This window comes from Numida meleagris, chromosome 5, assembly GCF_002078875.1.
Source record: "Numida meleagris isolate 19003 breed g44 Domestic line chromosome 5, NumMel1.0, whole genome shotgun sequence".
NCBI classification, from domain to species: Eukaryota; Metazoa; Chordata; class Aves; order Galliformes; family Numididae; genus Numida; species Numida meleagris.
In genome coordinates, this window is record NC_034413.1 from 40,205,887 (window position 1) to 40,233,882 (window position 27,996).

General features: G+C 34.5%; 1 long non-coding RNA gene across 2 annotated transcripts in view; it reads left to right on the forward strand.

Annotated features, from left to right (window-relative positions):
* The window catches only part of LOC110400048, a 94,171-nt gene continuing 67,665 nt past the window's right edge, over positions 1,491-27,996 (forward strand). For both annotated transcript variants that reach the window (XR_002439566.1, XR_002439567.1), the window contains exons 1-2: positions 1,491-1,605; positions 19,879-20,149. This is a non-coding gene — a long non-coding RNA (uncharacterized LOC110400048). The remainder of the gene's footprint in view (positions 1,606-19,878; positions 20,150-27,996) is intronic.

Below are 27,996 nucleotides of genomic sequence, written 5' to 3' on the forward strand. Positions count from 1 at the left end.
AAGAGAAGATGCTTTTCTCAGATAAGAAGCTCACCACAACAAATGAAAGAGGCTACCTAGCAACAAGGTGAGGAAGCACCATGACACACTAAGCCTTATGTTGGATAGCAGTTTTACAGTTTTCCATGGTAGTGTGGCATGCTTCTGACTGCCCCATCTGAAACCCACTGTTGAAGAGCTTCTATACTGCCATCTACCCTAGAAGTGTCCTTCTGATTCACGTGCCTTCCGTATCACGACTCCTCACAGTACATTTCCTTCTGAGGAGAGCACTAAATGCTTTCAGAAGAGAAGAATGAGTGAGCTAGGCAGAAAAGGATGAAAAGTGGCTATAGCTGTGAACTGATATCACTGGTTCCTACAAAAAAAGGTAAAAAAAAAAAAAAAAAAAAAAGCTACATGCTAGGTGAGGGATGGCAGAGCTTTTGTTCAAGCATGCCTATCTCAACAAAGTAAGCTTTTTTCCCCACTAACTAGAGTTCTATGCATGTGCACTTATATAAATGGAAATATTCTAAAATAGCATAGTTTGACATGTTGATATAAAAGTTTTACTTATTGGGTGTTTTCAGTGAGTTCAGCTTACGTTATGACAACCTGACAAATTATTTCCCCTAGACTGTCAAATTTTGCAGAAGTAAAAGTGAGCAAAATTAACCTTTGGGAAAACTTAAAGCATGTGATTTTGTCTACCTTCTGTTAAAAGGAAAGTTCTTTTTAAGAAGGAAATGTCAAAAGCATTTCTTACTTAGACTCTTCCTTAAAATTCAGCTCCAAATTTCTAAGATAGAGGGTTACCCATCTTTGCTTTTCTGTGTATAAATGTATGTCCATGATGAGACTAGTACTATTACATTCAGTATTTCTCATAAAATTCTTGAGGATACAACCATGATGATTGTTGCTGCATAGCAGTGAAGAGATGAGAAAGAGCCCAGAAACAGTAAATTTATCTTGCTTTTTAGGAAGATGAACCTTTGAGTATTCAACGTACACATTCACATAGTTTTCGTGTAGAAAAAATACAAACTCTGAGAGATGTGGTGAAAATTTAATATTCCTCAGTCTGTTTTGTTTGGAGAAAACAACATACAAACCTCTTTTTTCTAATTTGCTATAGTGGTTTTTCATTTCTGGACAAAAAAAAAAATTGGGCTAAGCTTTGAAGTACTTTGCTAACCCTATTTCTTTTCTGTTCGCATGAGAATACATGTGGTTTAGTATGGTTTAGTGGGCTTTTTGTGGAACACCAAATCTGCATGGCATATCTTAAAAAGGTCATATAAACATACTATTGCACTACTTCTGGAGTTCTAATATTATGTAACTTTATGGTTACCCAGCATTTTCAATAGGAGAGTCCCATGATGAGGATTAAATTGTGAGAAGCTGTGCTGATGGCCACCTGTGTAGTATATATATATATACCTGTAACGATATATAGAATGCATCTGTGTCAGATGATGACAGTGGTCTATTCAGGCTGGTATTCTTTCTCCACCAGTGGATAATTACAGACAAATAGGAGATGCTAATTAGAGCTTGTGAACCTGGTTCTCATCTGTGGATCATTCCCCTTGTACTGCTGAGGGCACTGGATGAAGGGTAAATATTTATTATATTATTTTTTAGTCTTTGTAATAGTTTTCTTCTAGCTTAGCTTTAGTAAGAGATTTTGCTTGTTGCTTTACTCTTGCTGAATCGTAGTTTGCTGCTGCATGAACGAAATCCCCTGTCTCCTTTACATGTTTAAGAAACTATGCCTGTTGAGCTGATGTCCTCCTGTGTGTAGCTTTAAAAGTATCATACTGTAGTTCAAGAGACTGCAAGTAGTGAATGTATCTGAAAAGTATACTTTATTGGCAACAACAACATATATTCCATGAATCACTTAAAAGCTTTATGTAAAACAATGTATTTTACTTCTAGAGCTGTAGGTGTTTTAATTTCCACTTGTGATAGTCAATTTAAATAAGAAATGATGTTAATCAAGTTGATAATGGATCACCCCTATGTTAGAGGATACAAGTTTAAGTGTTCAGTAGTGAAAGTTTTGAGGAATGACCTTGATGACCAGTTCATTCATAACCTCATCCCAGGTCAACGACACTGCAGGAATTTGTTTTGTCTGAGTGTATCAGATGAGTTCTCTTTAATATATGCAGCTGAATCAATTAGTGCTATTGCTGCTAAGAGAAGGCTAGAATTGAAGTCATCAGAATTCTCTGTAATTGAAATAGGTTCATGCATGCTTAGCTCTTTCAATTTCTTTGCTGCTGAAACTTGTTTTTACTCTTTCATTTACATCTTTTTTTTTTTCTGTTGTATTCTGTTTTCTGATCATTTCAGTATTTCCATACTTCTCTTTTTATTTATATTTTTACACAGTAGAACTGAACAATCCTGGAAAAGTTGCGTTTCTCTACTGTCTTTTTACTTATGCTCTGATTTCTTTTGTTTTAACTTTGTGTGGATGGTTATCTACATTGGAAAGCTACTAATGTGATTACATACACCAGTGCTGCAAAAGCTCAGGATTACCTTTTTAGAGTTCCAATTTATTTTAATGAAAGAAGAAGTTGCAGCTGTGGCTCTAGTGGCATTGTTTTACTATGATTCCTGCTGGTTTACGAACTAGCACTGCTAGCTTCCTGTGTAGTTTACCAGAAATGTGGCTTTTTCAGAAAGCTAGCTCAATACTTAGATTTTGCAACAGTTATATTTTCTAGTCCTGGGTCTCTGGTATTCTGGTAATTCTTAGATGCATCAAAAAGTTCTGGCTATAGATACATGTAATTTCTTCTGTGAGGAAGAGAGAATAGACCTTTGTCAGAGAGGAGATAAGCATGGAATGGTATTAGAAGGTTAAATTCTTTAATATGGTAAATGAGAGTTTCTTTACTACTCACAGATTCCAAGAATTGCTGTTTTTGGAAGGCTTGTATTAGAATAAGTACTACGTTTGTTTTTTTTAATTAGTACTTAAATAAGTTAACTCATTCAAGCAATAAGTAACTTATGGTGATGGAAAAGACGATAATGTGGTCCTGGAGAAATGTGTAAAATGGATTATAACTGTTGACAAAAAAGAACTGTTAAGAAATCCAGTATGTTGGGAACAACTTGATTATGAAACCGATTCTATGCAGTGTAATCTCACAGAAACTTAATTTCTCATTTCTAGCTGCTGGAACTGCACGCGTCAGTGTAACTTAAGTGGACCCATTCTAAAATGGATTTAAACAAGATTTAAACAAGATAACTGATGCAGTTACTGCAGGCCTATCACTAGACAGAATATCTAGAGGAAGAGCTCTATGAGTTGAATAAGTTTGAACAACTTATCCATAGAAATATCAAAGCGCTGCTTCTTTGATTTCCTCTGAAAGCTGCCCAAATTAGTCTAATACTCATCCCTGAATTTTTAATCTCCACATGGAAGTGCATAGACACTATTTCTCCCTGTAATAAAGAAGCCATTCCCTTTAAGCTTTATTGTTTTGGTTTATTTTCTTGTTCCACCAACATTAAGTTAAAAGTTTGTCCACATAGATGTATTTCCAGTGAGTTACATCATGTTATAGATGCATCAGAAGTTTTCCAAGTCCGCAGTTACGTCAATGACGACTGCTTCTTTTCCAGATTTGTTTTGATTTTGTGTGACCATGAAGTCTGATTTTTCATAACGAACTCTTAGCGCTCAGCAAAGGTCATATTGACATATAAATGTTTTATTCAATACTTCCTCTTGGCTTTATTTTCTTGAGCTAGCTGGCTTAGAGTTATTTCTGTTGTAATTAGACCATTAATAAATCACATCCTATCCCTCACATTCTCTCTTGAATGCTTGAGAGAAAACATCAGGTTAGATTGCAAGAGAGCAGTTAGGGCTGGCAGCTCCATAAGAGAAGGTGAGCCCAGAGCTAAGCATGGAATGTGGCTGGCAGCACCCAAGTGAGGTATGTAAAGCAGGTCTGGTGAGAGGAACCTGGGTCAGTCAGCCCCAGGATGGCTGGGCAAGGTTACCAGGAGAGGCTGGGTGTCACGCAGGTGGAGGCCTGGATCAGTGTGGCTCACGGCAGGAGTTGTAGCTTGTGCAGAGGCCAAATGGTTAGAGGTGGCTTAAAAGCAGCTCCCATAGGAAGGGGATTCAGCCCTGGGCCTCTGCATTGCCTGGAGGCTCTCTGAGATCAGCAGAGAAAGGGGGACAGCCTGGAGCTGCACCGTCTCCAGCTCAGCCTGGAGCCCCGGCAGACCAACTTCAAGAAGGGAAATGCTTTTAAGGCACTTGTATGGACTTTGCAGTTCTTAAACTTTTAAGAAACACTGAACATTGGTATATTGAATTACTCTTTTTTTTTAATTACTTTCTAATGACTTTTTAAATTTGAATTCTTGATTTTTTTCTTAGTCTACTGTAGACTGAAGATCCTTGACAAAATCCCATGTTCTTGGGAATTAGACTTTTCTTTGCTGTTTCACCTCTTCCAAGATTATTCCAAAATTATTGTCATTCTTCTGCTAATGTTGTAGTACCTGCAACATTGTCACTTGAAGGATGACCCATGTCTAATATGTAAACTATATTTGTTCATTCTTTGTTCTGTGATTGTGACAATAATTAGCAGTGTCTGTGGGGGATGTTAATAGCTGTACAGGGAAACAAAGTCATTTCGTTCTGTGAGATGCTGATCTCATAGCCAGGCTGTCTTAAATCTTTTGTGATCACAGTTGCTCTTATTTTTGGACTGCCAGAGCATTTGCGGTGTTTTTTTGTTTGGTTGGTTTTGTGGACAAAGAGATTTTCAAGCTGAATGTCTGAATTCAAAGTGAAAGCAACTTGTCAAGAAAAAATGGCTTTATTTTCCTGATTCTGTTTGATCAGGTTAGGATTTTAATTTTGCTGGTTGTTCTAGCTTAAAAGAGAAGGGAGAAAGAGAAACAGAGAGAATAAAGAAGACTGTAAGCATCAAAGAACCCAGCATTTCAACTATCTACATTCTAGGGGCATGAGTCATTAATTGTAAAGCATTTAATGCTATCAATTTAGAGTATTCTCTCAGTTTTCAAGTTCTGCATGGCTTCTGCTTCTCTCTCTCTTACATGGCATGCCAACACTTCAGCTGAGGTAAACTGGCTTAAATGGAGCATGGTGTATGTAGAGAACAGGAATACTTTGATTTTTCCCTGTTTTGCTATTGTGGAACTGTATATATCTGGAATGCACCAAATTAACTCTGGAAGCATATACTATATGCTGTATGTGGGAAGACCATATTAGATACCAGTTGTGGCTTCTTATTAATAGTAAATATTCTCTAGATGGTCAATTTAAAATATAACTGATCTTTATAATAGGCATGGGAAATAAGTATTGAGTGGGAATTTAAAGCCTTTTCTGTAAACAAGCGCAGTCAACTTTGAAGAAGGTTTCAAAATATGTATCAAGATGGCTGTGATTATATCAGTGCACACAATTCAGCTCTTACCATAACAAGCTTATATGAGGCAAGAAGTAAAATTTGAGAACAACTTGAATACCTAAGCTTTCAAGATATTTTTATGATCACCACTTAAGCTTTTAAATGATAACAGTTCTCTCTGAACATCTGCTTCAAGGCAATGAAGTCATGGCATTGAAAGCAAATATCAAAGGATATGGAACAAAAGGGCTCAGTTTTTTAAGCCTTTTTGCTTTTATTTAGTATTTTAAACTTGTGATTGGTGCTTACAAAAGTAAGCAGTATAACAGCTAAGAAGTCAAGCTTCACTTTCCTTCTTATTTGAACCTTTCCCACAATTGTTGGTATTTGCTTTAGCTACAGAACTGAAATGTTAAAACAGTTTTAAATCTACCACTTGTCATTCTCATTTATTTTCTCCACATTCTGTACATGATTTCTTTTTTCTACATATAAATATCATGCCTCTTCTGGATTGTATTTCTTCTTGTGCAAAATAAAGCAGAAGTGTCCCCTGCCACAGAACAAGAACAAAAGCACCAAATTTTTACCAGTAGCATGAATTTCCAAACTGGTTAATCAACCCTTTAGTGTACTTTTAGAGGAAAACAAACAAACTGTTGTTTGGAAGCTATTAATAACTCAGTGTATGGCAGGTGATAAAATTCTGTCAGTTCTTTTGTCTGGATAAACAGTTTTAGGACTATAAGAGTGACATAAATGAACATTTAGCCCCGCAATTCTAAGCTGCTTTGCTATTGTTGGCTTTCAGCCAGAGAAACATGGAGTAAATGTGAAGGATTTTTCTCCTTATTCTTTCCATTTGATCACAGAGGCTCAAAACTGACTTTTGCAGCTAGAAAGCAATACAGTGACCCAATAGAATTACTTGCATGTAATGGCCTTTGCCCTTCTGAGTGTATCAACAGTATGGATTTACTTAGATTTACTGTGTTGGAGATGGTGATTACAGCCTGTTAATTTTACTTTAACCTCATACAAACATTTTAAAACTGTCAAAATACCACTAATAAAACAAATTCTGTTGCAGAAAATCAGATCTATTTTAGACTGTTACCTCATGCATAAAACCATGTTGTTAGTGTAGCATAAAAAAAAATTCATAAGTAAAGCAAACACTTGACTATTTGGGACTCCTGTAGATTTGAAAGTTTATCCATTTCTGAGTGTGAATAGTACTGGATTATGGAATATATAATATAGAATATGTGAACACTGAAAGCAATTACTCTAAAACATGATCTATTAGGTTACTTTGAATTAGATTTTTGAGAGTACGTAATACTAAACAATAAGTTTATTTTTTAATTTATTTTTCTTTTTATCCCAGAATAAGCATGTTTGTCTTTTCTTGTAATTTGTTATTGGAATTAAGTGGAAACAGCATAAAAATCTAAATACAAATATGTTTGAAGTGCTTTTTTAAGCCAGTGGTGTATACATCTTTGAGTATTTTTGTGTTTCTTGTTATCTGGAAAATGCCTATGTTGAAACAGGACTGTAAATGTTATACTGAAGGATATTCTCTATGGCCTTCTGCCACACTTCTCGGAAAACCACGGCTCTATATCCCAGGTGTTTTAAGGCTCTAGGATTTGCTAATTAGATGCAATCCTAGAATGCAAATTCTTGTGTATCACGGTCTCCTAAGATGTGTAGTTGAAACTGTTGTTGAGAAGCCAATTCTTCAGTTATCCAAGTTTCAGTGTAGCATCAGTAAAGAAGGATTTGCATAGATTTGATGAACATACTATTTGAAGATCAAAGTATAGTAATGCAGATTGTTAGAATGGCTGTTAGAATTACTTTTTCTCACATTTTCACTCTTTTGCATGTTCCTTGAATTAAGTAGCATTTACTTCTATATCTCTACTGTCATTTCTTCTGTGTTTAATCTTAGGGCTCAAGTGAAGGGAAAAATATGAAACATCTAGAAATGAATCCATGCCAGTGTCACTAACTACAGGTCAATGGAGAAACTGTCAACCTAGAAATTATATTAGATCTTTTTTTCCCTTACCTACCCACTGATAGTCTTAATTCATATAATTTTTATCTTCGCTCACATGAGAACTTGGGAAATTTTGGTGCCTACATAGTAGAGTTCTTGAATTACCAACTGTTGAGCTGAGGCCATACTTTATCCTTGTGAATGTGTTCTAGATTGCTCAGGGGATCAAATTGCTCAGTTGATAGACCTAGCCTGATTTGTTATTCATCATCTGACCTTTCATTATATTTTTTTCATTTTTGAGATTCTCTAAAGCATTGACTATCTCTCTAGTGTAAATCCTGTATATTTTCATATAAGACTTCAAAGAGTCACACCTTCAAAAAGGTCAGAGAACTTACCAGAAGAGAATGCAATGATCTTATATTAATCTGCTCAATGAATGACATTTTCTGTTTTTCATTTTTAATTAGCTGAAATCATTTCCTGAGTTGGCATTCATTGAACCTTGAGTAACCTTTCTTAATGAACTTTGAGAAAGCATAGGAGCTTAAGCCTACAGATTTATTTTTGTGTGTGTGTGTGCTTTGCTATCTACCAGGAGAAACATTTAATTTCCTGCTGACTGGAAGTCCACTTCTCTCAAAGAATCCCATTCTTTATACTGCTATTATGAGTTACAATACTTAATTACCTTCTCAGTCATGTACAAATAAGGGGTTTCTGTGAATCTGAATGAAATATATACATATAGGGGATGTTGTTGATCACCAGTTTATCCAGCTTGTGTTTTAGCATAAATACAGTAATCCAGACTGAAATACAAGTAGCCTTGACAGAATTTTTAGTGTTCTGAGGAGCTATAAATGCCTCTTATACTTCCAAAATAGATAAACCATCTTAGATGCATGCACAGGTTTAAATGTATCACTTTCAAAAGAACAAGCTGATGTTATTAAGTGTCAAACATCTCTTGACTTCTGGCAAACGGCACAGTATTGGAGACTGGCTCTGTGTCTGCTTCCTCTGATGGATTCAGCCACAACTTCCTATAGATAGTAGTTACTAAAACCATTGTTATATAAGCAGTTATCTTAAAAAATAAAATCCATTCCTACCAGTGTTTATTTAGTAATTGCCAAGCTTAGTAAACCAGCTCTGAGCTTTGCCTTTTGCCATCAATAAAAGCTGATTTATCATCTTCGTTGCCTTCATTTGTTTGGGGCTCCTAGATCTTATTTCATTTTTTGGGCACTGTCCACTTTGTCACTTGGACAACATATACAGAATTGTTTGGACCAATATCTTCCATAAAAATATACTTCTTAGTACAATATTAAGTATTTCTCTTTGAGATTGTAACTTATTTATTAACTTAACTTTCTTTGAGTAAAATCCCATTTTTAATAAAGGCAGTAGAAAGACTTCTATCATTATTAGAGAAAAATGATTTTATTTTCTTTTTAAATTTCATTTATGGCTTCTTTTTGTTTTTACAAATTGTAAGAAAGCTATGATTGGCTAAAAAATCTAAACAACATCAACAAAAACAACAACAAACATAGGAAAAACCTTAATGCCTTAAGAGCTTCTGGCCCATCAGCCCTTACCCTCTATGCAAGAAGTAGCAATAGTTCTCATATGGAATGGTTATTAGCATAGGCAAAAATTACATTTCTCTAAGAAAAAGAGAGAGAATGTGAACTTGTATCAATATAACTTGCAAAAAGAGTAATACAACCAGGTGACAATATAACAAAAGAATGATAAATATATGTCAATTTTTGTAGTTACGCTATTAAGAATTCATTCATTTTAGGCTAGTTTGAAAACAAATATTTCTGTTGTTTTGAGAAAACAACATAGGAAATTTTAAAAAAGCATTTACATTATTTGACTAATTGTACTTGATTAGCCTCCTTGTATGTATGGATGTTTTTTGCTTGAAGTGTAGTAATCTAAATCTGAGATATGTCTGTAGCCATTTTTGTCTAGGGCTAACCAAACTAGAGTTCACTGATTCTTGAATTTGACCTAAGAATTTATTAATAATAATATTATTAATATTTTTTCTTGGAATACTATAGTTTTATAAATGCAACAGTTTAGAGTAATTTTTGTGTAATAGATTTTTTTTTTTTCACTACCAAGGAATACCTATGTTATTATGTCTTTACAGAATTCTATGCAGGTGAGAATTCCAAACATCAGTATATATCATCTGCTGTGTGTGGACAGTCTAAGTAAAAGACATCCTTAATCTCTAACACTGGGACTGTCTCACAAAGGGATTTCTAATGCTAATTCAATTTATTCAGAATGTAACTAATTGTTATGATTTCTATTTCTTAGATGCATTGCATTAATGAGCAAATGTAGAAGGATAATTAGGCATGTCCAGAACTTCATTTTGCATGTCCAAAATGACATGAAATTTCCATTTATGATCAGGAATTGATGGAAGTATAGATCTATTACTTTGAGTGTTCCAGAGAGTCATCAAAATTTGTTTTGATTTTGACTTATGTATAGATTTTAGACTTTTTAGCTCTTTGATTCTTCGTTAGATGCACATGAGAGTGTCACAGAGTCTTATGCAAGTTTGAATGAAGAGCAGTGTAGATAACTGTAGTCTGAGAGAGAATAGCTGGTCTAAACCTTGGTAATAAATTATGACTGGTATATTTTGTGGTTAGTATATCAACTTTGAGGGCCGACTAGTTGTAGCATATAATTGAACGCTGCTTTTATATGGAATGAATAGACCTGATGGAATGCAAGAAACTAGCTGCTGCTACCCCGCAAATATTGATGGAATTCAATGAAGTGGACTGTGGAGTGTTTTCAGGGAAGTCAGGGAGTTCTGAATAATAGAAGGTCTTGTGTGAAAGGAAAGATTCCTGTGTGCTTTTGGACACAACTATATTCAGATGACTTATTTCAGATATCTTCATTTTGATGCACTGGATGCACAGATCGTAGAGAGAGATGGTACAGGGAAATGATCTTTGGGAGCAACATGTGTATCTCTGTTAGTTTTAGTAATTCTCAAATTCCTCATCTCAAGTAAGAAAACACAATTGTATATGTTGAAGATACCCATGTTCTTCAGCTCACGAAAGAGATGAAGCATTAACAGGTGCAGAGTACATCTGTTTCATGCTAGCTGAAAGCTGGGAAGGAGTTTTCCACTTCTTTAGATCTGTTATCGGACCACTTCTTTCCGAAACATCACATTCTTCTACAATATGTTTTCTCTTACTTATGATCTTTTGGTTCTATTTAGATAATCATTGATCTCAGTGATACATAGTTTTTGTATGCTCTGAATCTAGAAATAGCCTTGGTACAAAGTATTTAGTAGTGCCTGAGATGTAAAGCCCAAACTACTCATAAATATCCCTGAAGTTAAGAGTAAATAGAATAATGTCCCACCTTGTATAAAAGCTTCCATGCAAGTCCAGACTATTTTAATTTATGAAAAGTGAGTCCTGAGAGTGGTTAGTAGTTAAAATAAATAAATAAAGCTTAAGATTTTATGAAATGTAATATGTAATGTGAATGTGAATTAAATCACTGCACTAGTTCTGTCCAGTTTACATGTTAAAAGTAAAGTTTGCTGTCACCAGTAGTGATCAAATATCTTCCCAGAGTTTTCGTAATCAACCCATAATCAGTGTATGGGAAGCTATTCTATAAAGTCATTATGCGTAGTATGCAACCATCTAGGTTATTGTAGTATATATCTGACTATACCTTCTCTAAATGAATAGAAATTCTGAAGGGAAGCCATCTAAGCCATTTCTGGACCCAACCATAACAAGATAACAAATATATCACACAGTTGTGCTCAAAAATTCCTTTGTAGCTAAACACCCAATTTTATAGGTACTTTTTTGAGTGGCTTTGAACTCTTCAGATCCACATGTTCATGTTGGCCATCCCCTGAGAAATGGTTTTTCATTTGTATTTCCTGGTTTTAAAATTACTGGAGGTTTTGAGTCTTTCAGAACATCACAGTTCTGACTCAGAAAAGAAGTAAGCAAAGAATGGTTGCAGAAGAGCAAGATAAATATTTAGGAGTTTTTGTAAGGCTTTACTTAATACAAGAATAAGTATGTGCAAAGATGTATGTGATTGGAGCCCAAAATGTAAATAAGAGTTGAAGAATGCAGAAGGTTGAACATAACACAGAGTGAAAAATATTTACCTTCACTTGTCTAACAGTATAATGGTGGAGCAGTTCAGAAACCTCATGCACAATTCTAGGCCTCCTTGTAAGTTAGTTTTCTCTAGGTGTCGATTTTCCACTTTAAGGATAGTATATTTTAGCCATACTGAGATGTGAAGATGAAGTTTAATGAATTTCAGAAAGGCAATAAAATGCTATGATATTGATTAAACCTAATGTTAGATACAAAGAGCCGCATTATTCTAGACTAACTTTGGAAAAATCAGATAATGGCATTTATGTAGGCAGCTTCCAGAAGAAGTAGGGTGACTTAATTTTGGCTATTAAGGCAATTAACTAAAACAATACAAACACCTCCAAGCAAAAGCAAAATGAAACAATAACAAAAACAGTTCATATGTCTACTGCTGTGTGATAAAATGGGAAGAATAGTAAGATTTGAATGAGAATGAATACAGGGTGAAAGACTGAAGAATTTCAGAGACTTAATTTTTCCAAGCCTGTTTGCCTGCCCTAGTTAAATAACGAAATTAATGTGCTGAATCTGGCTGGATTCTATACTTTACTGAGTTACATGTAGAATTTAGAAGAATAATTGCAAATCATACTTCTATCAGCCATGCATTATTATGATATATTTAATCATAAGATTTATAGTTTATTTTAGGACAAGGCCTGTAACTGTGATTCCTTTTTGCCAGTGTTAAGAATATCCTTCTAGTATCATATGATAACCTTCAAGCCTATAAAAAAAAAATGGATTTTTTTTAATTTCTTTCAGATAGGAGGCAAATATACAAATGATTTTCAGAATTTACCTTATATTTTCAAAATAGAGTACAGTTTTAAGAACAATACTCATAACAGATTTTTGTTATCCATTTCTAAAAATGGGCAGTGCACCTTTCACCAACCATAATGTATTTCATCAACTTAGTCTGTCAGTATTGAGTATAAGCACAAGGAATTATTGTGCAGTAATGTATTTAGTGTAATCTAATTATTCCTTCTTGAAATTTATACTTGCCTTATGCATATGCTGTTTTGATTTAGCTAGTTATTGTCTGTGATGGTCCTGTATGAAATAACTTGTTTACCTCAAGATTTTCATTATGAATCTTAATACCTACTTCAGGAGTGATATTTTACCTCCACTGAAGTCAGTCACAGAAACTGCCGATATTTCTACCTATGTGTTCATAAATCAAGCCTATTAAAATAACTAGTGCTTCTGTAATTTTTGCTTGAACTATTGAATATTTGGGCCAAAATACTAGGGGCAAACTAGCTTCCCAGTTGTTTCTTTTTTGAAAAGGAAAAAGATCTGGTATGTGTTTAGGAATATTGGGAACATAAGGTATCTGCATGAAGAGATTAACAAGGCAATTCTTTTAAGTAAATTAAGATCATTGATTCTTTTCGTGGTTTTGATGTCATTTACTTGAGTCAAAAAGCTGAGATTGCTTTTCTTGGCCTTGCTCCGATGTATGACCTGTTGTTTTTTTTTCATACATCTGAAGATAATCTGACTTAAGCATTCTAGTGCATTTTGGAAATGAAACCATCGTGGACAAGACTTTCCTAGTGAGCTAATTGTTGCTTGCTGTAAGAAAATTGTAACAAGGTGCTAAACATGATAGAAAGACCTGCAAAAAGAAAAGACAATTACAATATAGTTCACATCTCAAAGAAATTATAATCTAAGTGGATAGTATGAAGAGTTATTATCACATATCTGTTATATATCAGAATAGTTCCATATTTTTATTTTGTGATATTTAAAACTGGATTAAACAAAGTGTATGAGGAATTCATTTTTATATTTGTTCATTTTTTTAGATGACCTTAATTGTCCCTTTGCTCATGTTTGAAAAAACAGTTCAATAAACTGCTCTTGAGTTGTTCTGCAATGAAGTTGAAATGATTTGTGAGATAAAAACACTTCTCTTTTGAATGAAGTTCTGTAATGCTTTCTATATTTTCAGGGCCATGGATGTGCCTGATTATATATGCATACATGTATTTCTCACTCATACAAATCTAGTTTCTCTACCATACTGCTTGTCACTGAAATGAATCAGGTTCTACTATTTGCTATGGGAATGTAATCCTAGGTTGAATTTGAAAAATATCGTGCAGAATCATGTCATTCAAAAGGATGTTATCCTGGGTTTGCTAAGGCATCTGACAAATATATCCAAGAAGGAAAAAAAAAAAAACCTGAAATGTTTTGAAAGCTAGTAATGATGCTAGATCTGTGGAAAATTACACGGTATTTTCAGATATTATATTAAAAATATTCCAGATTTTTTTTTTGATGTCACTTCTCTAAGGCTCTTTTTTTTTTTTTTTTTTTTTTTTTTGTAAACCGTTGTTGTTATTTTGTGAGGATAGCTTCCCCCTTGAATCATCAGTGGATGAACCATAATTCTGGCTGGATAGTAATGCTAAAACCTTTTCTATAGCTTTCAACTCCCTTGCTGAAGCAAATGAGTCATTCGTGTGAGACACTTTGAGAAAGAATTGTAGGTGATGAATAGGGTTGCACCTTGATTAATTATGGTAGCCTCAGGAGTTCTAAGGATCTAGCCATGCTGAGATTCTCTTATTCTGGTGCTAAATTGCTCCTGATCCACCTATTAAGAAGTTAGGTGATAAAGATCTATCTTAATTTCTGCTTTGAGACTCCATAAAGTAGGGCATTTCCTCGAGAATCCTGGCTATTCTTAAAATGCTATTTCATCCTCGTGTGTTGTTCTTTAATGTAGGTTATGACATCTGCTGGAAAAGACGAAGTGGTTGCAAGTAAGCCATGGTTATCATGGTATGATAAAAATGCAAACAGACTTCTGTCTGAGATGTAATTAAAATAAATATACAAAACTATTGCAGTTGATGAAATATCTAACTAGGTTTTTGTATATGATACTTATAGTAGCTTTGATTCTCCAGAGGGGATCTTTCTGGGATAAAAATGCCGATACATAGGACTCTCAAGAGATTGTGCAGTAGTACATAATTCAGTTTGGAGAGCGTCCTTATTCCCAATGTGTTACAATAACAGCATAACACAAAAATGTGGATTCATTGTGGGTAGGCAATTTTAATATTCTTCATTTAGCTTCTTTTCTTTTTCTGTCTTAAGTTTTTTGAATGATGGGAAAGCAATTAAAAACAATTCTCTTAAGTTTAAATCAATAATGTTGAAGGTATACTGAAGGTTATTATGTACAACGTTTACCTCTTCCACAGTGAGTTAGACAGATGTAACTAATGAACTTTGTGAAGTAGCTTGAAATCCTTGAAAGTGAATAATTAGTTATTCTGCTAGTACTATCAATGATTCCAGTGTTTTAAACTTAACTGTGGTCAAATGTGACATAAATATAGTCCTAATGCTGACAACTTATGCTAAGCAAAAGAGTGGGCTTGTCAGCCAGAGATTCTGTGGATTGTTCTTTTATGTAATCTAATATAGTGCAGTGTAGTGAACTGTAAAACTGACTGGAATCAACACTGCAGTTGTTAAACACAAATTTATTTCTATGTTAAGCAGCAAATGTGTAGTTCTTTCTTCAGTTAAAACAGGCAAACCAATTATCCAGCTATCTGAACGTCAAGGGTTAGAGTCAGGAAATCTGGTTAGACTCACAGATGAACTTCACAAGTTGGTCTCACTTTGATATGAAAGAGAGAATCGATTTGTCATTTTTCCATACTAAGTAATTGTGAATTTGAAGCAAAGCCAAAATGTTTTATAAAGTAAGCTGAAATAAACAATATTAGTTCATATGAGCAATGAAACACAGATGGAGTTAATCACACTGGTTACTTAGAAACATATAATTTAAGTGTGTAAATGAAGCAGCTAATCTATCAAGGCTTCTAATGTCATCAGTAGACATAAAGAAAAGAATTTTAAATATGCCTTCAGAGAGTCCAGTTTCAAAATCTTCAGATGTATTAGCTTTGCACGCACCAATGAATTATGACTTAACTAGCTCTCTACTAAGTCTTAATTGCTACCCTACTGTCATAACTTTATTCACAGGAAATCTCCACTAAAATCAATAATACTACATTATGTATGTACAACTATTTCTTCAAGTTTTACTTATTTGCTAGTCTACAGAGGAAATGTAGATCTTGCCTTGAAAACAAGAGTGCGCTTTTAGTTGTAGGAGCCTTTGGTTCAGATTTTGAAAATTCTGTGATTTTTATTGTGATTAAAAGCAAATCTGCCCAGTCTTCTAGATACAATGCTATATTTGAGGCTGATGCAATTCAAAATTATGCTTTTCTGACAAATATTTTCACATCTACCTGTGATCTTACCTGGATTCTGATATGGAAAGAGATAAGAAAATTAGAATTTCTGAAGTGTTTTTCCATCAGAAAGAGCCTTTTTGTCCTTTCTTGTCTCATGTAATATACCTTTCCTTCAAAGACTTCCCGGTGCTTATAGAGTATTGCAGCATTTTATATTTTTTCCCTTATAATGTTTGATGAAAGTTTCATCTGACAAAAGTTGAGAATGATTGGGATGAGGAGTGGTTTCAGTCTGTGGGTCACAGAAAAATAGATAGCAGAACCAAAACTGGGAAAATAACAGTATAGCAAAAAAACCTTTGGTACAGCATAATTTTCTGTTTTCTATCAAATCTCTGTAGCTGATGTCTTACGGTGAAATGACATTGACAGCACTGACATATTTGCAACTGATTCTTTAACAAAGAAATGCTCTTCTCTTGGCAAAAGTTGCATGATAATAGCATTTATAGCTAAAATATCTTATTACGGAACCATAATTCCATTGTTTCCTCCATGTTAATTTTACCACTGTAGCTAATATTACTATTCTAATTCAGGATATTAGAACACTTACTGGGATGAGCAGTTGGTCTATTTGTCCTGTGCATGCAGCTGGAATAATTATTGTTGTATCTGGCAAGGAGGAAAGCACTGCTAGTAGGTTGTATTAGTACTGTTACCTCTTAAATATCATTAGATATTTAATGAAAAGGTAGATCCTTTTTGTCTTTCTCCCTTCAACACAGATGATCAGCTTTTAATCTTTAGTATCTAAAAGACGATATATCTATACCACTTAAATGGGTTACAACTAGTTTATTACGGAACTTGTGGTGTTCTTTGTACCCTATTTTCATTACTCCCTGATTTTGTATTATGATGGCGATCAGACGAGCATGTTAGGAAGTAGCACAGTTTCTATTAACTGCTAAATACTGGACACTGTCCTGCTATAACCGGTGCTGTGCTCCAGTTCCTGAGTATGATATATTACTCAGGAAAGGATTGTCAAGTGAAAATTTCTTTATAGAAAAGATCGTATGGTCTGTTTACAAGACTTGAGAACAACTCTTTTATCCATTATAGAATTTCAAATGTAGTAGGAGAAGAGACTTAGTAATAAGAAAAAGGAAGGAGAGACAGATTTGAATGTAGATTGTATATTTTCTACTGGGAAAATAGTATCTCAGAAGCTAGGACTAGTGATAAAGCCACATATTTGATATGTGGTGTTCTGTCATCTTAATCAGTTGTAAAACTTTTAGTTTAAGCTTTTTTTCCCCCATGACCCTGAGGCAAAGAAAGAAAGAAAGAAAGAAAACAGTATTTTGAGTACTTGAATAACCACCGGACTGCTAAGGCTTTTGGATTTGAGTTTTCCCTGCATGTCATCAAGTGCATGAAGATCAGGAATAACATTTTTTTTTTTTTTTTTGGAAAAAGTAGAAGGAATGAGAAAGCTGATTTTTCTTTAATTTGAGAGATAATTAAATGTAAAAAGCCACAAAATATTACAGAAAACAGGGTACTGAAATATGGCTGTGATAAATGCACTTGAAATGCAACTGCCATTTTATCATTTTACAGCACAGGGCTTGCAGATTCGCATCCACATGAAAATCAGTAGCATATTGTGTTATGCAGTAATGTCATTGTCTATAATGCCATGGAGAAAAGCTTCAAAGGTGCTCAACATTCATTATAATACTAAATATGTTCTGTATTATTTCTTTTGCAAGGATAATTCATTTTGAATAACATGGTGGAATATGAATTTTGCTATTAGCTTGCCAGGTTCAGAGTCCTTAATGCAGATAAAATATATTTTAAAAAGTGTTCTTCAATAATATATTTTGTTTCATTAGATGGTAGGTAACGTTCATAGAGCAACATAAATCTGCTAGGCAGAAATCTTAATACTCTGGGGAAACTGTAATTTGCTGAAATTCCTGAGAGTCAAACATGCTGTCTATGTTATGTCACTCAAGAGGAAAAAAGAAACATGCATTTCAGAACAATTTAATTTTATGTGCTTTCAGAAATGATATTCGTCAAGGCTCACAGAATAATTGGAACATAGCTGAAGTCAGGTTTCTATTAGTACTGTATCATTAGAATATACCCAGTGTTCTCAGTGAGTTTTAAAGTCACCTTAAACATCTTTCAGAGTAGTAAAGGTGTGAATTTTTAATGTAGGAAGGAAATTTCTGAGAAAAATACTGTGGGATATTTTGTACATAGTAATAACATGAGACAAATTTGATTGTCTCCTTCATGGTGATCTTGCCAGGAGCATGTAGTCTGAAAGCAGAACCCTGATCTACTTCTCCAGCAAAATAAATCAAAAGGTTGTGGAAAGAAAAAAGTCATAAACAGCCTTGTAAATGGAAACTCAATTTCTGGCCTCCTACCTGGATTGCTCCCAAGTAGGGCAGAGTGTGTCTCAGAGAAGGGAAAGGTAATTAACATTTCTGAGAAGTCTGTATGCTCCACTGAAGAACACTTTGCTTTTCTGAGGTTCCTGACAGGGTTGTATCCTTTTCTATCCCTCACCAGCCTTGTTCTTTACCTCAAGGGAGCATTTCCTCTTCTCTGCAAGCAGTAGATTTAATGCCTTGGGAAGATTTTTGTATTCCTGACCAGACATATTAAAGCAGGGTTCAGTAGAAGCTTTCCAGCTCATTAAATAAACTGAATTAACTTATTCAGTTCTCATGCCTGGGGATGGCAAAATTGAATTCTGTGGAGGTGGCAACCTGGTCAATCTTCATTCCCCCCCTTTCTGTGTGCTTCCACTTCTTTTTCTTCTTCATGCCCAGCCCTTTTGGAGAGATGCCTGACAGCTGCATGGTCTTTTTCCCTAGAGCTTCTCACACAACCTCTGCTTTTGTGGTGATTTTTGCTGTCTCAATTGGGGCCCTAGGCAACTGCTGCCGTTACTGATTTTAAAGCTGACACATGGGATCAGTCTCATTTGGAATAGAATTCTGCTTCCAGAAAACAATAATTTGAAATACAGTGTATGCTAGGAGCAAATTTCTTAGAAGGTGAAGGTGAGTAGCCAGCTTCAGTGTAAATTTATCTAATACATGCATTGATTAAATGCCTTTATTGAGAGTGAATGTGTTGTATTGTTTGGTATCATAAAACAATCAAATAAAACAAATGAAGGCAATTTTCACTGCTACAGGACTGTTTATGTGTGCAATTTTAAGATTTATTTTAACGAAGGATTTAAAATAAATTTAGATAACTATGGCTTACACAAAAACTGACCTAGCCAAAAGCATTCTGTAGCTTGTCACAAGATGGTGACATCATTCACAACATACAAATACGTCCTGCCAATTTTTGTCAAAACACAACAGCTGCAATTTTTCTATTAGATGAGGAACTTATTGAAATAATATCTTAAGGAAGCTTATGGCTAGGAAAGGTTCTATCATACATACTTCGGGAAATCTTTCAAGTAGAGAATGAAGCAGTTTACTTTAGTAAAATATTTTTTTTGTTGAAAGATAAAGCAAAGTAACCAAGGCAGTTTTAGCTCAACTGTTTTACACTTCTGTTTTATTTGAATACAAATAGAGGTTGCATGCTGATGGAAATTCTAACTTGATTGCGAAGAATGGGAGTAACATTTTTATTTATGAGTATAGTAATTGAGATGTCCGAGGTTTATTATATAATCACGAAGAATGTTAGCAATTGCTTTTTAGAGTACTCTGAATTTTCACCTGGATGACCATTTATTTTGCAATTTTAAAATGCTAATTTCTTCAGCCTCTTGAGTTTTATTTTGTGGCTCAGCATACACATTTAAATAGATATCCATAAATAAATGGATTTTGCAGAAACTTCATGCATGAAAACTAAGATTTCTTCAATGCTCTGAGCAAACATCTACACAAGTAATACTTGTTTTGGGTCTTTCTTCAAAGGAATCTTGATGCATTTCTTGTCCAGCAATATAACTGGGAAAAAAAAAAGCTCTACTTTGCAAAACCAATAGTTTGTCTGGTCCATCAGTGAGTCCAACAGTGTCAAGAAGAGGGTAGCCACGAAGAATGTGAATTCTTTGTATCCATATGTGTTGGACATAATTGGCAGAATGACTGAAGTCATAAGAAAAGGCACAACACCCGGAAGGACTCTGACCAGTGGAGGAACGCATGCCAGAGCTGTGAATTAAGAATTCAGGAGCAGCAGAAGGTAAGGAACCATTGTAAATTGGCAATTAGTCAAACTGCATGGAATTTCCCAACTGTTCTGTTGCTTGTGACACCATGCCTTTCCTTCTTGGTCAGCATCCAGAACTGTTGTTTTGGGAACGTTAGAAAGTATACCCTTGCCCTGTCTCTGTTTTCAGGTGTCAGACCAGGTGTTCAGAGTTTCTTGAATCTGTTTCTGAACCTTGATAATTTTGTCCTCTTTAAGTCTTCTTGTTTCCCCCTGTGGAATCCCACCCTGTTCAGTCTGTCCTTTTAAGTCAGCTGTTTCACCCACTTGATAATTTCAGTCGTCCTTTTGGGGCCTTTTCTAAGTCCATTACATCCTTCCTGAAGTGTGGAGACCACACGTGCATTCAATACTTGGGATGTGGATACGGCAGGATTTTATGCAGTTGCAAAATGAAGAATTTTGTCTTGTTTTTAATACCTTTCTTGAATGGCGACTGATGATCTGTTGGCTTTTTTGACCCCCACTGCCAGTTTGTTTCATTGATTTTAGAGGGCATTCATAGATAATTCCAATGTCCATTTCTTGAGCTGTAAGTGATAGTCTCAAGTACAGCGTCATGACTGTGTAGCTTAAATAATTTCCCCACATACTTTTATCTTCATGGAAGGTCGTCTGCCACATTTCATCCCAGTTCCAGAGTTTAGTGACATCCTACTTGAGGTACTTGCCATAGGCATGGCATTTAGCTACCTGAAAGAGTATGATATCATCCAATGGATGATTTATTATTCTCTCCTTTCTACAGGTCATCAGAGAAGATAAATAAAACTGTCTTCTCCTGCCCACTTGATCATGCATACTCTTTTCCATCCTCAGAATTTTCCCTTAGTTTATGTACTTTTCTTGTCCATAAAGGAGGACTCCAGACTTGGGCTGCTTGATTTCTTTAATAGCAGAACCATGTGAAAGCAAGATCTATGCAAATTATAGATGCATGACTTGACTCTGAAGACACAATAATTGAAGTACCTAAGGTATGCATTCCTAGAAATATTTATAACTGAAATGTAATATGAGTGTTAGAGGGTACCTTTAGTGGCTTTTTATTTTTTTCTCCTATTAGAATTAATAAGTTAAAGAGTAATATTTATAGCATGCTATGGAGATTATAATTTCTTGTCACACTGGGAACAAACCTCAGTAAAAAGTAAAATCTTTGAGGGATAGTAGCTAATATTGAGAGAGAATATTTAGAATCAAAGAATTGTCTGGGTTGGAAAAGACCTTAAAAATCATCAGGTTCACTCCTCAACCTCACCTACCTACTCCCATCATTTAGCTGTGTCCCTTAGTGCCTCATTTGGTATACCATAATTTGTTCGGACACTGCTGTTGAATTACAGTAAAGAGCAGTTTATATTTCTTGCCATATATAATGGGGATAGTGAACAGTAAGCAGAGAATGAAAAAGATGAAACATTAGCCCTGTTAAAGCTGAAAGAAGTTTGACTGTAAAGTGGAACAACCAACTTGATCGTTGGTATTTTTCAGAGATCACCATCATACTCCTACTGACTAAAGGATGGTAGCCAGTCCATAGAGATTGTGCTGAGGACAATGTTGTCTTTTGTCCTATTAATATGTTATCTGTAGTAAAAACAAAGATTGTCCCTCTGTATGTTTAGTGAATATATTTTCTGCTCCCTCTTATTTGCTAGTGTTTCTAAGCTAGAAAAATTACGTGCTATTTGATTTTTTTTTGTCACTTAAGAATCAAAGCAAAAAAATAGGACAAAAATTCAGTAAATTTTATATCACTTTTTCTGTAAAATAGCTACAAATTCTACTGGTAACATAGATCTGATCTTCTTACATTGTTGCAAGAAAGCTGGATTTGTACTTTTTAACAACAACAAACTAAAGTGTCAAAATAATTTTGATAATTGAGTCATGACATAAATCTTCAGGAGGATTACAAGTTATCGTATTGTGTAAACAGACTCAGAACTGTTTACTATTCACAGTAGCTTCTTGAATTTTCTTGTCTACTGTTTTGATTTTGTAATTGTCTAGTTTTCAGATAAAAATAAAATGGTGGCATATTTGCAGATTTTCAGTGTATTCTGCACTGAAGAAATTACTTAGAAAGACAGAAAGTTTTTCCTATCCTTGTAAGGCTGCAGTACTTAAAACAGAATGGCTTTTACTTCTTTACACAAATCAGACTTCTCTATATCAGGCTTTTGAATATTCCTTAAGTTCTCAGAAGACTTTGCCAAATCACATGCAAATACATCATGACCATGTGTACACATTTTCTGAAATATTTGTCTCAAGTACTCTCTTGGTTAATCTGGTAGTTTCCTCATTTCTGAAGAGTTTTCCTGGTTCAAGGATTTACCAGATGTTAATGGCAAAGCTCCAGTGTAATCGGTAGTATTACAGTAATGCATACCAGCTGGGGAATGGATATTGTGAATTAAACATACATGAAGACTCTAACCTATAAACTAGTCATTCAAGCCTACATTCATCTTTTGGAGACCCTTTTGGGAAAGGAGATATAAATGCAACAAAACATGAAGTCAGTTATTTGTTTAGAATAATAAAAAACATTGTTTTTTAATTGACCTGTGAGTCACTCTTTCCCTTTTTTTCCTGAAAATTGTGCTGCAAATTCCTTGCAATAGCATCTGAAATCTCTATCTCCACAGGTACAAGTACAAAAAGAAAAGATATAATCATGCTTGTGATTTTAAATTTGTGGAATTTTAGGCTTTGTAAATAATATAAGTGAGGTTAAATTTTCAGTTATTTGCCACAATTTATAATGAAAGTCATGTAAAGATGGAGTTGCACACAAAACAATCTTGCATTCCAGATTACTTGAATTGTCATTTAAAAGTGAGCTGATGCTAATGACCTGTAGGAAAAGAAATGATAGGTTTTTTCATTTTTTTTAATCCTTGTGCAATTACTAATGCATATTAAAATACACTTCTAATAAAATGCTTAAAAACAACTTTCAGGTGTGTGCTCCTTAACAGCTAGCTATTTAAATGATTGCTATGGTCCAGGTAAACTGACAGTAATTAAATCCTGCAAATAAAACTAAGTCTTTGATAACACTTGAATAGGTGGTAAAAATAGGTGATTCTTACACCCAAGACTGAACATTTTACAAGAATTGCCTGTCTACAGAAGCATATTAAATAAAGCAGTAAATAGTCCTTATCACTTTGAAAATAAAACCTGAAAAATTTGAGAGGTACATTCAGTACTCTGTGAAAGATGTTCTGTTCTCTGGCAATTTTAGTTGCAGTATTCTGTAGAATAACCAGATGTTTTTTTCTAGATATTGGCATTAAATTCAAACAAAAAAACAATTTTGACTTCCAACTTCTCAATAAATCTAGCAAGGGAACAAAAGCCAAGTATTGCGTTCAGTCCTTTGTTTCTGTACAAATGCTATTCTCTTCCTTAATTTGATTTTGTAATGTACTTAGTTTGAAGGGATTTGATTTTTTTTTTTTTGGTTAAGGTTGATGCTATTGTGCTGAATGAAATAAGTGTGTCCAGATGAGCTGTGTTGAGAAAGATGGGCTGCTTCTCTGTGCTACTTCTGAAGAGCTTTTAAATAAAAGAATACATGTCTGGAAGTTGGGAGGAGGCTTATTTCCTGCTTATTCTATTCATTCTGCTGTTCCATATGAAGTCCCTGTGACTCAATCCATGTATTAATAATACTATATGTGGATATAAATGGCAGGACCAATATGTAAATTGAAGGTATTAATAAAAGTAAAGCTCTAAAAACTTATCAGTAGGTGAATGTCCTGCGGGAGTAATGAAAATTCTGCAAGTCAAGTAAGCTTTGCTTAAAAACTAAAAATTAAAGAGAAAAATATCTTCCCTATGGAACAAAGTAGTCAGTGTAACTACTTACTTATCTCGTCAATGTATAATTACTCAATGTAACTATTTACTTATCTCGTGTCTTTTTTTTTTTTTAATTCTGTATTCACATAGTGATAATTTCTAGATATGTTTTGTCTACAGCACGTTTCCTCTTATCTAGTCCTGTTTCGGGTGATTTTTTTTCAATTATCAAGTACTCCCTTGATGTTCCTCAGAGCTATGCCTTTGGATTTTTTTGGTGTTTTCTTTACATGATTTTAAATGTACAAAGATTCTCAAAATTTAATCCCTGTACCATTTTTCTTCAGGAAAAAGTAAAAGAAAGAGAGCTGTCTTAAACCAAAAACCCACAACCAAACAGCAACAACAACAAAACAGCAACAGCAACAATGACCACCCTCCCAGACAACAGAAAAATAAATAAAACCAAACAATAAAACTACAAAATACCAAGAAAAATCTTCCCTCTTTTGATTTTGGATCTTCAAGAACCACCAGTAAACAGCATGTAGAGGGTCTCTAAGTGTAACGACTTTCTGGGAGCTTTCCTCCAGCTGGAATACTATTATTGTTTTAAAGCATGATATCTCAGTAGGATATGTTAGCACATGTCAGCTATAATTTCCCTGCTTCAAAATCATTGTGCAGATCTGCTGACTGAGCAGTTGTAGTCAATTGAGAAGACTTTTCTGTGTTGAGGAAAGATTAGTTTCTGAACTGTGCTGCAGATCAGTGCTGACACAGTGTGTGTTTTACTCCAAAATGAAGGTCTGTGTACCTGCTTGAGCTAGGTACATCACCTCACCGTGTCACAAATAATCAAGCTTTAAAGGGAATGGATTCACTGGTAAGAAATGTGGATATTGACTCCAGTGGCGCAGTTTGGACTGCTGGACTGCTAACTAAGCCCTATTAAGATCTAGGAAATAGCAGTTCTGCAAGTGTTTTATTGGCTTCTTAACCTAGATTGAATTTTCTTTCTCTCCTGCTTTGCCTGCACGTGTGACATAATGGCTTATGTGAAGAAAGTACTGGGATAAAGTCCAAGTTTGGCAGAAAGTAAAAGAAATCAGAAATTAGTTGTACTTACATTCCCATATGGCTCCATGCTTGCTTGCCTTGTTTATGAGCTAAACTGATAGACAGAAATCATTGAGTCATGATTGGGAAGACAGCATGAAAAATGGCAAACTCAGATGGTACTTGTTATGATGTAAGTAGCAGACAATGAAAACGTCTATTAACTAGGAAATTATGAGTTCAAAGACAATGGAAACAAATCTTATCCTTGCCTTTTGAGGCTTCTCCCCCACTGATGCCCCCAGAAGCGCTATTCTTTGTGGAATTTCAGTTTTTAAGTGAATTGGATATTTCTGGGAATTATTTCCTTCATCAAAGTTCACAAATCAGATACATCAATCAGTAGTGATCATATCCTGTAAGTTCAAAATATTTTTATTGATACACTTTTTTTTTGTAGTTATTGTGGAAGGAATTTTATTGCTTAGTGGTTGAGAAATATCAAGATTAGGCAATGTATTTTGCCCATTTAAGCCTGGTAAATGCTAAACATCTATATCATACGCATGTTCTTACCAGTCAGTGCATAATGTTTAGTTCTACATGAAAACAACTAACAATTCTGCTAAACACAAAGTAAGCTCTAGACATTAATAGGGATATATATATATATATATTTTTTTGCTTCATCTTTGTCACTTTCCAGATAATCAGGTTTGAGGTTTGGATTTCTTGATATTTTTTGTTTGTTAGTTTCATAAAAGTGTGTTGTGCTCCATGCTTTCATTCTGAAATGTGCCCTTTCCACCAGCTCAGTTGCATGGAAAAAATACAGCAACCAGATTAGAAGCTGAGAATACATTCCGACCTGATAAGGTGAAATTCCTGCCAAGTATTAAGAAAGCCCCCTTCACCGTATTTCACACAACTTACTTCAGAGGCTTGAGACAATATTTTACTTTAATTTCAAATATATATAAAACATTGTCTCTGCAATTAAAAATATTACACATTTATGAAAACTAGAATAGGTAACTCATGGAAAGTTTTTCTTTTTAAATTTACTTGCAAAATACACATTACATTTTCTAAATCATAAGGAAGATGCAAGATTTCTTTCCTTACTTCAGCAGAGGGAAATCTTTTTTACATAACTGTTAAGATGAACTAAAGAAGAAGATGAAATCTCTTATCTTTCATGCAGCCTATGATGTAATATTTTTTAGCTTAACTTGTTCCCTTGTGATTATTCTTGAATATGAAAATGCTTCTTTCAGGAAGGTACTACTGAAATGCAATCCAGGAGCTCTAAAATGGATTGCAAAAACTTGACATTTCCATTGTGGTTTCTTTCTTTCATTCAAAAGACAAAATTTTCTTGAAATTATATTTGAAAGAAGGACTCATAATCTGCATTATGTTACAGGATTAGATCTAAAGATAGTAATAGAAGAGCTTGTGCCCATAGATGAGTTGAAATCCTGTAGAAAATGAAGAGAAATAATAAAGATGTATAAGTATGTAGAAGTTCAGAAATAGTGGCTGGCTTAGTTTTGTGTTCCATACCGAAGTTATAACTGTTCTTAAACTGTGTAGTTGGAGTAGGGCCTGATATTATGTAAGGATTTTGCTGTCAGCAAGTCAGCTCAATACAGATGGCATTTTGTTTTTACTAAGTGCCTACAAGTTCACTTTCTAATGAATATTTTGCATTCTGTAGCAATGTATATATTGTGAAAGTTCAAGGGGAAATGGTCTCAGACTAAAAGAGGGGAGATTTAGACTGAATATAAAGAAAAGTTTCTTACAATAAGGGTAGTGAAGTGCTGCAACAGGTTGTCCAGAGGGGTGGTGGATGCCCTATCTGTGCAGATGTTCAGGGTCAGGCTGGATGGGACTCAGAGCAACCTGACCTAGCTGTAGATGTCCCCGTTTGTTGTATGAGAGTTGGACTAGATGACACTTAAATGTCCCTTCCAACTTAAATGATTCTACAGTTCTGTGTTTTGCAGGAATAATAGTTTTTCTTTTCTGTCAAATTTGGGCAAGGCCTTCAGTGGCTGATAAATTGTCCTTTTGTGTAATCTGTGGTACTTGATATATTTTTGATGTCTGTTTGAAACAGTGCTGCAGAGAGATGATACTGAAGGCGGTAGGATTAACATTAATTGTTATTGTGTGACTGGAGCATTTTCAGGTGGAGAAGAGCTGAAAATAATACCATACTCGAAGACTTGAATATTGGTGTGACAGGGAATGTACTGTGCTGGCAGTTACAGCAAAACCAGGAGGAAAGGAGCTGAAAGGAGAGAAAATGAACTAGTTTTGACATGTTTTTCATTTGGCAAGAGGACATCTGGAGAAGATTCTGTAGAAGCAGTTTGAATTACATGTGTGAACAAAGGGGAAGGGAATGAGGGGGAAAGAAATCTGAGAATCACTGACCCAGAGATTGTAATTCAAATCCCTGAGAACAGCTAAGGTTGCCCAAGGACAGCTTAGTCATGCTGTGTGTGTACCGCAGAGCCTATTACATCTTAAAATACAAATATTTTCACTTAAATACTAACTCTGTGAAAACTGAAATTAAGGATGGTCTTGAAACATGAGTTTAATGTGAAAACTCAGTTTTACAGTACTTAGTTCTAGTAAAAATATGCATAATTAAAGAAAACCAGAATATGAAGCATCTTCTTACTGAACAGTAACATGTCTTCAGTATAAGAATAGTTTAAAAAAAAAAAGGCACATTACATAAAATTACATTAAATTTCACAGAGCAAAGGATGGACAATAGCAATAAAACATTTTGATTTTTAGCAAAGAAGCATCAAATAAATTCTATTGCAAAAATGATTTTATACTCTTCCTGTTAAAACAAAAACATACTCCCCATGTATATATTACTTCTGAAATATGAGAGATTTTTGTTGTTGTTC